Consider the following 12684-nt stretch of genomic DNA (forward strand, 5'->3'; position numbering starts at 1 on the left):
CATGCGGGTGTTTTTGCCGTTTTGTTTTTTTACTTCAAAATAAGATATGTGCAGTGTGCATAGGAATTTGTTCATAGTTTTTTTTTAAATTATAGTCCGGCCCTCCAACGGTCTGAGGGACAGTGAACTGGCCCCCTGTTTGAAAAGTTTGAGGATCCCTGGTAGAGTATTCTGAAAATGGGAGGAAAATAAAGTACGAAGGAGTGTGAGAACCATCCCGGGACTGGAGAGGAAGCACATTCAGTGTCCTAAGGATGGGACGGGGTCGTCAGCGCGATGCTGAGACTGAATGTGGCCGCACGGGGACACCTGTGCCCCCCTCCCACCACCCTCTGCAAGGACATGGTGTTCTCCAAATTCTAGACAAGAAACCCGCTCCCTCCCCCTCCAAAAGCACACCTCGGTCTGCACCCTCTCTCCCCCAGGTGCTGGCCCTCACCTGCCAGAGCGGAAGGATCCCTCTGAGTGGGTCACTCTGGAGGACTAGGCACAGAGTTGGGCGAGTGAGAAATAATTGATTAATGGAAATGGACACCGTCCATAAGCTGTGATCTAACCAATCCTTGAGAAATAGGTTTCTTTCAATGACTGGACACTTTGTTGGACGATACCCAGACAAGAAAAAAAAAAAAAAAAAGACATTTCAAACCATTAGGAGGTGAAGCAATAGTTACTGGAGAAACCGAATAGGAAATCTGCTTTCTAATAATGAAGGAGATGATTTGATGTGAGTTTTCGCCTTTTTTTTTTTTTTTTTTTTTTTTTTGGTGCCGGATTGTTATATTTTGCCATCCATTAAGTTGCGGGTGGCATTGCAGGTGTGATTTTGTGTGTTTACCACGAGGTGGTGCTGTTGTGAAACTTTGGCGGGAAGTTTGTGCTATTTCCTTTTCCCCCCCCATTCTGTGTGGCTTTTCAAGGCAGCTTTTACCAAGTGTGTGCATATCGTTAAACTCCATCCCAGCAGCTCGTGAAAGCTGTCCAGTCCTCCATCCTTTTAAATACAAATCTGCAAAACATGCTGGCTAGATGTCTAGTAAACCTTGGAGGTAATCCACAGCACACATTTCCAGCCCTGGCCTGTCTACCCGGCTGTCCCACAGGGAAGGAAACTGAGTCACAGAGGTGCCATGAAGTCTCCAGGCTCTCCCCGTGGGAGGCAAAGTCCAGGTTCATAAACCAGCTTGTCTGATCACCAGCTCCATGATCTCAACCGTTACGCTACTGTCTTTATAAGGGTTAACATTGGAAATTGAAAGGAAAATTACTTTTTAAAATTAAGAATGGTGTATGCTACAGTCAAAATGCTACAGGGGAAGATACTGGAGGAATTAGGTGTAACAAATGTATAAGGATGGAAGCTAACCATTTATTAAACAGCAAACTTTAGCTATGCATATTAGGTATACGATGACATTTCTCCTCGGAACAGCCCCATCAGGTATACATTGCTACTAAAACTATTTCTTTACTCCTCGGTGTTCAGCATTATATTTTTGCCAGTTTCCCCAGTTGCCTCTGGATTGGATAGAGTTTTCTTCTAGGAGTCTCCTCAAAAAGGACTTACGACAGTTTCTGAGTCCTTGTTTGTTAAAACAACCTGCAGCCACGCCCTAGCCAGTTCAGTTCAGTGGATAAAGTGTCCGTGACCTGCAGACCAAAGGGTCCCGGGTTCGATTCCAGTCGAGGGCACGCACCTTGGTTGCAGGTTCTTCCCTGGCCACGGCCCTGGTAGGGGTGCATGGAGGAGGGTTCTCTCACATCGATGTGTCTCTCTGTCTTTCTCTCTCTTTCCACTCTCTCTAAAAATCAATGGGAAAATATCCTTGAGTGAGGATTAACAAAAGGAAAAAAAACAAAACCAAAAAAAAAAACTACCTGCATCCTTTCTATAGAAGGAAAACTTTGGCTGGATAGAAAAGCCTTGTCTGGGTTTCCTTTCTTTAGCATCTTGTAGGTATGGCATCGCTACCTTCTGATTTAAACATGGCTTTGGGGAACACTGGGATCAGCTCTACGCTGCTCCTCTTATTTTAAGTGACTTGACTTTTTTTTTTTCTAGCTGCCCCAAAATATGCTTTTCTTATCTTTAAAGCCTAGGAGAGAGGGCTCATGCTAACCATTTGGGATCCAGTTTCCTGGCACAGGAAAGTTCAATATATCTTCTCATCTGTTGCTATAGCCCCTCCCTCTTTTTATGTGGACTTGAATTATACATATGTTAGACCTGCTTTGCTTGTCTCCTATGTCTATCATTTTATAGTATTTCAAGCACATTTCTTTATTTTCATACATTTTTTTCACTTGCCTCACTTCTGTCTACTGTATTCCTCACTATGTTTTCACAAGTATCTATGCTCTCTAGGGCTTCTCGTGACTTTGTCTTTTTTTTTTTTTTTTTTTTTTAATTCTGTCTTTCTGGAGTTTGGTCAGCTTGAATTTCATCTCCTGTTACTTTGCTATCTTCCCCCAATTTTTGTGTTTCTTCATTATGGGCCTCTGTTGAAAAATGGATCCAATATGTTTTGGGTTTTTTCTTTTTAATTTATCTTTATTGTTGAAAGTATGATAGATGTCCCCCTTGTTCCCCCATTGACGCCTCTCTCCATTCGCAGCCCCTCCCCAGGCCTTCACCCCACTGTTGTCTGTGTCCATGGGCTATGTATATATGCATGGAAGTTCTTTGGTTGATCTCGTCCCTCCCCCTCCCCCTTCCCTCTGTTCCATGCTTCAGTGTCTCTGGATCTGTTTTTGTCCATCAGTTTATTTTGTTCATTAGGTTCCACATATGAGTGAGATCATGTGGTACTTGTCTCTCTCTCTGACTGGCTTATTTCACTTAGCATAATGCTCTCCAGGTCCCTCCATGCTGCCTCAAAGGGTAAGAGATCCTTCTTTTTTACAGGTGCATAGTGTTCCACGGTGTAAATGTACCACAACTTCTTTATCCATTTTCTATTGATGGGCACTTGGGCCGTTTCAGATCTTGGCTATTCTAAGTTGCGCTGCTATGAACAAAGGGGCGCGTGTGTTCTTTCTGATCGGTGTTTCTGGCTTCTTGGGAAATATGCCTAGAAGTGGGATCCCTGGGTCAAAGGGCAGTTCCATTTGATGTGTGTGTTTTAAAGTTGTGATGAAATGCATGTTTTTCTTTTGCTCTCTGAGGACCTTTCTCCGATGCCTTCATTCAATGGTAAGTTTTGCTACTCTTTCCCGCATTTTTTAAAGAGCATTTACTCTGCAATCCTGCTTGAGATCCTTTTTCCAGTCCCTGTCTCCCTCCCTGTGGAATTGTGGGCCAGCTATTTGCAGGCAGTTTCCGATGGAGCAAGGAGTAGGCTCCACCCGACCTCCCAGGTTTCACAGTAATACTTCCTGTTCTCTGCTGCCGAGCGCGAGGACTGTGTTCTGGGAATTGGGAACATGTGTGTGCATCATTTCACAGCCCTCTCTCCGGGCCCTCTCACCCTCCTCCCCTCCCGCTTGCTGGGAGAGGGAGCCGGGCGGACTGCAGGAGGAGCCCCTGCTCAGGAAACAGTGTGTTCTGGTGCCTCCTGAGATGGGCGCCGGAGGCCCCTAGGCCCCTTGCTGGCCTTGGTCTCTGCCCTCCTCTCAGCCGCTGCTGGCAGTTTCTGCAGTCGGGCAGCCTACACCTTACCTCTCCCTCCTAGTTTCACTAAAAGTACAGGCTTCACGGCTTGAGATTCATTTGTTTTGTTTTGTTTTGTTTTCCTTGTTTCTCTTCTGTGATTTCCAAGAGAAGAAGGAGGAAGTTGCTGCGCTCCGTGTTCATACCGGAAGTTCGGCCTTTGATTTTTATCCCGTGTATTTCAACATCAGTTTAAGGGTTCATTGTTTGGGGGGTTTTTTACTACAGAAATGTCTCAGGTTATTTGAATATTTTAAAACCTTTTTATTGAAACATAAAGGGTTATTGAACATATTCATTGCCATGCTGTTCAAGGTGGGAAGAAAGGATCTAACTGTCCCACAGGAAGGAAGCAGAGTGATCATCATCCAGGCACCCACAGGGCAGAGTCCTCGACAGCCGTGTAAAATATGGTTTAATAATTGAAAGATCAGGGAATGATTATATTATATTATTTCAAGAGGAAAATTAACAAACTCTTTGCAGTGAGATCAACAATTTTAAATGCACACCCACATATACACACCTACACACATACACATACCCATACTCACATATACACATACACCTACCCACATGTACACATATCCACACACATGCCTACATACACACATGCCTCTATACACACACACACCTCTATACATAGATGCCCACACACATACACACGCCCACACACACATGCACTCTCACACACATACACATATACATGCCCACACACATACACAGGCCCACACATACATACATGCACACACACATGCACTCTCACACACATACACATATACATGCCCACACAAACATACACAGGCCCACACATACATACATGCACACACACACATGCACTCTCACACACATACACATATACATGCCCACACAAACATACACAGGCCCACACATACATACATCACACGCATACATACATGCACACACACACATGCACTCTCACACACATACACATATATATGCCCGCACAAACATACACAGGCCCACACGTACGGAAAGAGAGACTGAAGCCGGAGAGCAAAGCACCAAGAAGCCGAAGCCGCTCTCTCTAACAGAATTACAGGTGAGTTTAAATATTCCTTTAAAAGTTCTGTATTTCCTAAATACAGGGTCAGGCAAAAATAAGCTTACAGTTTTAAGTACACAAAACACAGGGTTTATTCTTGTATCATTATTTATTAAGTATTATTTTCCATACCAACTATAAGCCTACCTTTACCCCACCCGTCTATTATATTTTTATAACCAGGAAATCCTGTAAAAAGTGAATTTTAAAACGCTGCCCATTATTTTCTTTCTGTTCCTCAGCCCGCCTCCTGTTAGGTTCTCATTCTCTGTCACGATGGGTGGCACCCCACCCACCCACGGCCGGGCAGGAACCTGAGTCACCCTAACCCTCCCCTCCCCTCCCCACACTGACCTGCTCCTTAATCCTTTCGGTTCCACTTCCTGGAGGGCTCGGCTCCCCCCTCACCAGGGTAGCTCTACAGGTGCGCCTCCTGGACTCTCCGTTGGTTTTCTTGCCCTTTGCCTCTCCCACCTGGAACCCACCTTCTCTGGGAGCGGTGCCCCCCTCCCCGCAAGCTGCACCCTTCCATGGCTCCCTGCAGAGAGAAATCCCAATCCAGGCCCAGGGCCAGCCAGTGTGGCCCAAATCCACCTCTCCCGGGACACGCCTGCCTCTCAGTCTCAGGATCCTGCATTCCAGCCGTCCCTGGAGTCAGGACCCGCCGGCAAATCATGTACTAACTGGTGCACAACAATCTCCAATCTACCACACTCATGCCGGCGGTACCGGCTGCTCTGGGCTGGCTGGGTCTGCCCTGCTCCGTGGATGTGGCCTGAGTGTGTGAAGCGGGGAGGCAGCAGATTCCTCCAGCACCAGTTCCCACCAGCCAGTTCCAACCCCCAGCCAGTTCGGAGCGCTGCTGAAGGGCTGAAGGGAGGACAGCTTGTCCTAGCTCCTAGCTCCGAGGTGCCGGAGAGCCGAGCCCCATCCCCCGCAGCCATCCCAGCAGCCAGGTGGTGTTTGGATCCGTGGAATAGTGATAAGGTGAGGAAACACTCAGATGTTATCTCTGTACTTTCGCTTTTTCCTTGGACCTTCCTGGCAACTTCCTTAGATGGCTGGAGCAGAGAGCATCCCTGGGTCCTAGGGAACACAGGGTCTGCGAGCTCAGTGAGCTTGGATTCTTGTCCTGTGGTGATGTCCAAGTTCACACCCCGCACAGCAGGGGGCGAGACGGGTCACCTGGCCGATAGGAATGTGGTTTGTGAAGAGCTTGCTCGTTTCAGAGGCACCTGCTTGCTGGTGAGGTTTCCTTTTCCTATGCATCGTGTGTTGTATGGGCTGTGCTTCATTTCCTTTCGCCTTTTCACTTGGGGTTTCACGTTTGCTCTGCCTTAAGAGCATTAATGTTTGTTTTGTTTTAATATTTCTATTGATATTTTAGAGAGAGAAACATCGATGTGAGAGTGAAACATGCATCTGCTGCCTCCTGCACTCCCCCTACTGGGGATTGAGCCCGGAAACCCCATCATGCACCCTGACCCGGGATCTAACCAGCAACCTTTTGGTGCCTGGGGCTACACCCAACCAACGGAGCCACGCTGGCCAGGGCAAGAGCATTAGTGTTTTAATTGGGAGCTGAACTCTGCGTGTGTGAGCAGGAAACATTCAAGTACAAATCCCCAGCCACGACCCAGAAGCCAAACACTGAAAGGAGAGCCCTGTTCTCTGCTGAGAGTCTCTGAGTCAATATCCTGTTTATGGGTTGCATTTCAACCGCTTGAAACGTGGAGGTCTCTGCAGCAGAGGGAAAGAGATAAAACACTGACCCCGTGTCAGGAAACCTACATTCCAGCCTTGCTGACTTCACTCAGGAGAAAGGGGGATGGACCTAGAGCAATTGCAATGTCTCTCTCCCTCTCTCTCTCTCTCTCTCTCTCTCTCTCCCCTAGGTTGGGCTTCTTCTGCTTTAACACACAAATTAATCACCACAGGATGTGCATTCGGATTCTGTAGGTCTGGGGCAGGGCCTTTCTGACAAGCCCCCAGTGATGATGCTGGGCCATGGCCCCCCATTAAGTAACAAGGTCTAGGTTACACCCTCTCCCGCACCCCACCTTCAGTAAACGCCCTACCTGGTTACTGCCTCTCACCCTTCAGGCCCCAGCCCAGCCTCCCCTCCCCATGGCAACCCTCCAGGTCCTTCTGAGATGGATGAAAACTCAGCATCCCCCCTGATGATGTTGATTAGCTCAGCCTGAATCCCAGCCTGACGGTGTCACCAGCTAGGAAGCAGGCAGTAGGTGTGGTCCCCTCAGCTCCAGCAGAATCCCGCACTGTGTCTGGCTCGGGGAGAATGACACTGCAGTCATCCTCCGGCATCCACAGGGCCTTAGTCCCAGCATCTGCCTCAGATACCAAAGTCCAGGGACGTCCCTTATATAAAACTTGAGGCCTGGTACACGAAAGTTCATGCGCTCGGCTTGTGGCTGAGCGGAGCTCCCCCTGTGGGGGTGCACTGACCACCAGGGGGCAGCTCCTGTGTTGAGTGTCTGCCCCCTTTTGGTCAGTGCGTGTCATAGCGACCGGTCGTTCCGCCATTAGGGTCAATTTGCATATTACCCTGTTGTTATATAGGATTATACTTTGATTGGTTGAACGGACAACCGGACACTTAGCATATTAGGCTTTTATTATATAGGATGGACTAATACCCTCCCTATGCTGTAAATCTCCTCTAGGTTACTTACAAACCTAATGCAATGTGAATGTTACGTTAAAAGTTGGTCCACTGTATTGCTTAGCGATCAGCTTCCTGGAATGGTTTTGGGATTTTTTTATCGGCAGTTAGTTGAATTGGCAGATGTGGTGCCCCTGGATACAGACGGTGGACGGTAACTCTTTTCTGGATCAGAATGAATGGCTGCTTGTCTATATTTGTCTAAGCTTTTTACAGTCTCTTTAAAACATGTTCACACTCCGGACAGGAAAATGCTAGGGGTGTGTGTTGAGATCCGCTTCTGGGCCGTGCACTTGGCAAGCGCACGTTGGTTTCATTCGTGGAGAGCTGCTGTACCCTCCCCAGGGATCACCAGGCCTCCCTGCCCCTGCCAGGCTCCCCTCCCACCCACCGTCCATGTGCCTAGCATGACCAGCACCTTAAACTTACCTAACCCTCCAGGAGGAAGAAGACCGTGGGCCTGGGTTATACATAGCGTGGCCTGGTGGTTTCTTCATGGCTCCTGATGGTCAGCCTCGCTTCCTTGATCAATAAGGCCTTTGTTTCTCACGCCCTTTAAAACTAACTCAACGTGCGTAGCTCAGTGGTTGAGCCTTCACCTATGAACCAGGAGATCAGGGCACATGCCCGGGTTGCAGGCTCGATCCCCAGTGTGAGGCATGCAGGAGGCAGCCGATCAATGATTCTCATCATTGACGTTTCTCTCTCTCTCCCTCTCCCTTCCTCTCTGAAATCAGTAAAATAAAATATTTTAAAGGGACCTGGAGGGCTCTCCCTCTCAAGAGCACACCCTTCAAATAAAACACCCTGGAGCTTAGCTATTTGCTCATTCGTTTATCCAGGCATTGGACAAATATTTAGAGAGTGCTGGCCGTGAGCCAGGGCCTGCCGAGGCCCTGGGATCCCGCTGTGAACTAGTCAGAGACCCTGCCCTCATGGAACCTAGTCTATCAAGACAGGGCTACACTCCAGATAACAGTGAACAAGATGTCTAAATTAATGCCAGGCGCGGCTCGGTGCGAGGGAGGAGGGGCAACAGGCAGGGATACGGAGAGGATGATGGAGAGGGGGGTGCTAGTTTTGATAAATATCACAGGGCTCCCTCCCATCACCATGGCCCATTTCCATAATAGTCTCCCACCACATACACACACACACACACACAGACTGCCCTTCTGCGGCCTCCCCTCCCCTTTAGAGTTGACCTTGACATCTGGTCCAGCCAGCCCTCACCTGCACAGATGTCCCGACAAGGTCAGAGGCAACCCCAGACCTGGTTCTCCCAGGAGACAGAGTGGGATGCCAGATGGCAGGGCTGCTCTCCATTCCCTACCAACCCTGCAGAGGGTGTGCCCACATGCGCTGCCCTGGTGGCACGGCCAAGCCAGTTCCGTCCCGCCCAGGCTTCCTGCTCGCCTTTGCCCCATCGGGGGGCAGGCCCTTGCTCAGACACCAGGAAGCTCTGGCTCAGCAGGACTGTCATTTCAAGGTGTCCACGAGGGCAGGAGGAACAGCTTGTGCCTGTGATAGCAGCGACTCCCTCGCCCAGCTTCCTGGTTAGGACAGTCATTCAGGCCCCTCATTCGGGTGTCCCCACCCCAGGTACCTCTCACCTGCCCTCCCTGCCACCTGCCCTCATGAGCTCTCCTGCAAGGGACCAGACCGCCCCGGGGTCCAGGCCTGGGAGGCACAGTTGACTTCCAGGTGCCTCCCGCCTTGACACCTGGTGGCTCTGATCTCATACAGTCTTGGAGCAGATGGTAAAGGGCTATTTAATCACCTAACTCAGTTGGTAAGTGTTTCCAGGGAAAGCAAACACCGGCGGCTGGGCAGCGCTCTCCAGCGTGCCCGTGAATGACAGGCATCCTGTGAACACGAGCACCCACTTGGGGTGGGGAAGGGGGTGCGGGCCTGCAGTTCTAACAAGCCCCCAGGTGCTGCAGGTCCCGTGACTACCCATCAAATGTCATCATGGCCTCCCATCCTTTATGATCAGATCCAGTGGTTCTCAGCAGGGAGCAGCTGTGCCTCCCAGAGACACAGTTTTTGGTGTCACATTGTTGTTCGCTTTATAAAGGAACAAAATAAGCCAGGGGAGCTGTCGTTGGCCATGTAGGGGACAGAGAGCAGGAACAATGCTAAGCCTCCTACCATGTGCCCAGGTTGAAAACCCTACATCCTAACTCAGTAGCATCTAATTGTCTGTACATGAGAGTTACCTGGAGTTCTTCTTAAAAGAGGTCCCTCCTAAACCATGACATTGGCATCTTGGGGTGAGGCCTTGATTCTGTACTCTCCGACGCAAACTGGGATTCGAATGTGCCTCCAGCTGAGAGCCAGCGGCCGCCCCCAGCATCGTCTGAAAACGTGAAAACCACGGCCAGAGGAAGAGGCTTCGTATTGGGGGACCTGTTACGTTGCCTATAGTTGCACAGCACACATTTTTGCTCACACTGGCCGACGGGTGTGTGTGGAGTAGCCGGAAGAGACACCAGTTACCTTCTGTGGCTCTGCTCTGTCAGGACCTGGGCATCTGAGGGCCCTCTGTGTGTGTGGTGTTGTGTGTGTGTGTGGGGTGGGGGGGGGGGCGCGGGGTGCACGGGGTTCTGTCTCTGCCCTGATGCAAAGAATAGCTACCTGGGGTTCTCTCCTTCTCCCCTTCCAGGAGCCCCATTCCACATGACATAGGTCATTATTGGCTTCCAACACCTCAGCGACTGCAGGGGAGCTTTTATTGCATCTCTATGGGAACGGTGGAGGTTAATAACAACCATCGCCATCCTGTGATGTTACAGGTGAGAAAGCTAAGGGCCAGAAGAATTAGTGGACTAGCTAGGAAAATGGCACAGCTCGGATTAGAACCTAGAATTTGTAAATTCCAATCAAATGATGTCTTCCCTCTCTTCTGTTGCTTTCCATCGAGTTTGTTTCTTCGTTCATTCATTCAACACGCATTGACAATCTGCTATGGGCCCAGTATCATTTAGTTGCTGGATAGACAAGTCGTAGAGAGTTCTTGCTCACCAGTGACGCACAGGCTCGGGGGTGGGACAGAACGCGCCCAGGTCAGTATAAATAATACAGCGTTGCCAATGCCCCTAGAAGAGCACAAAGAAGAGGGCCCAGGTGCTGCCCTCATCCTGAGTCCTACCAGCTGTGGGACTCACCGCCCCCCTCAGATCCTCCGCTGCCTCATCTGTAAAATGGGTGTAAATTCCCTTCTCTCTCGACTGTGATTATACAGTGAAGCCATCGAAGTAACAGGTCCGAAGTAAATGTTTGTTCACTCATTCCCCTGCTTCGTTAAGATGCTGGATAAACAGACGAACCTGAGTCAGTGATAACTTCTTGTTTCTCTCTTTAGAAAGAAGGCAGACATTTTTATGAAGCAGGTGTTTCCATTTTTCTTGTCGTCTCTAAAAAGAGGTGTGTTTAACTATTTCCCACTCCACTTGGCACTGTTTCGCTTTATAAAGGAACACGATAAGCCAGGTTTGTTGGCATGAGTGTTATAAGGCAGTGTGACCGAGGGGTTTTGGTCTGCATTCCTCATCAGGTAGCCTGACTTCTGCTCTGCATGATGAGATCAAGAACAAGCTATGAAAATGCGTTTAGCGTTTTTAATTCTCTCAGGAAACCTCTTTTTCCAGCCGAAGCCTCTGCTGATCAAGCACACCTTAGCTGTCAGCCTTGATGGCCAGGATCAGTGGAGGTATGGCATTGTTGACCTAGAAAAATAGTTATTTTACCGGCAAAGAATTGCACTTCCGAATATTAGGTCTACTGGCAAAACCATAGGCAAGTCTGGAGAACAAAGAAGGGGATCATTCTTTTTAAAGAGGGAAGTGGGAGTTGGGAGGGCCTGTTACAAGCAGAGTCCATTGGAGGAAACTGGGAGTTCAGCTTTTCATTGGCTGAGTTGTGACAGTCTCTCATTGGCTGGGCTGTTGCCAGGCCAAGAGAAAATCTTCCTCCTGGTAGGGTAGTCAAATAGAAAACATCTTCCTATTGGAGAGGCAAGGTTTGTCTTTTCCTATTTGGGGTAATTGAGGATGAGTGGTAGAGCATGAGAGCTCCCCCTACAAGCGCTGCAATTCCAACTTTAATTGAGGTTTCCTTTATTAATTTTCAGAGCATCAACCCCCTTTTCCTGATCCTTGTTGCCTGAACTTGAATTACAATTACTGATAGGAGCCAAAAGCATTGTTTTATGTAGCAAGTGTTCCAAAAATACCAGTTTATCATTACTCTCAGTTGAAGACAGTTGGAGGCCTTTGAAGATCAGGCCTCCCAAGAGATAAGGTTTATACATAACCCGTGGGCATGGATACATCCCCACCGACAAGTCACTGAACCTGGGATTCTCAGCTTCCTCCTCTGCAGGTTAAGAGTGCGGAGAGCAGACTGCCCATAAGAAGCCTCCTTCTAACTCCCGGAAGGCAATGTGACCCTGGGTTTCGATGAGCACTGAATGCTTGTTGAGCGCCACACCCCAGAGTTATGTGTTGAAGCCCTACCCTCCACAGCCCCTGCCTCCCAGAAACCCACAGGCCAAGGTGCCACTGACATGCCAGGAAGTCATTAACCCCATTTATAACAAATACACCAAAATCCTGGGTGTGGGGGCATGGATCAGAAGTAACTGGGGAAGCGTTTTAATGTGGAAACTAACTCGAAGGCACTTGAACTGAGGCTCCTCAGGCTTTTTCTGTATTTGTTATTAATGAGGCATGTTTATGAAAGGCCTGAGGATGGCAGTGCGGGAGCTAAGCCCCGACTTGAAGGAAGTGGAAGCTGCTGGAGATGAGATTGGGGGGGGGGGGGGGGGCAGTGCACAGCCAGAGCACTCAATGGGGCCTCCTGCGGGACAGCTCACAGGTCAGCCCCAAAGCGGGCCTTTTCACTGCACTTCCCGGCCTCGGGAACTTCCTGGGGGGCTCTCATGGAGTGTCCTTGGGTTCTGCAGATTCAGCAGCCAGAACCCCAGGAAAGTGGCGAAAGGAGGGGTGGGGGGAGACAACGGGTGGGGGGGCAGTCTGAGGGCTCTGGGCAGGCGCCTTGGGAGGGTGCCTCCATGGGGTCTCCGCAGCAGGAAGGCGGCGATGCACCCCAAGGGACCTGCGGGGTGTGGGGAGTGACAGGAGGGTAGTGATAGACCCCACTGGACACATTGGGGGGCGGGGGGCGAACACCCCACCGCCACAGTGGGGTCTGCGATGAGGGAGAGGCCTGTAAGGCGGCGGCTCCACCCGGGTCCCCCAGGGGCAAAGGGCGCGCAGGTCCCAC

The sequence above is a fragment of the Eptesicus fuscus genome, chromosome 3 (assembly GCF_027574615.1).
Source record: "Eptesicus fuscus isolate TK198812 chromosome 3, DD_ASM_mEF_20220401, whole genome shotgun sequence".
Taxonomy (NCBI): Eukaryota; Metazoa; Chordata; class Mammalia; order Chiroptera; family Vespertilionidae; genus Eptesicus; species Eptesicus fuscus.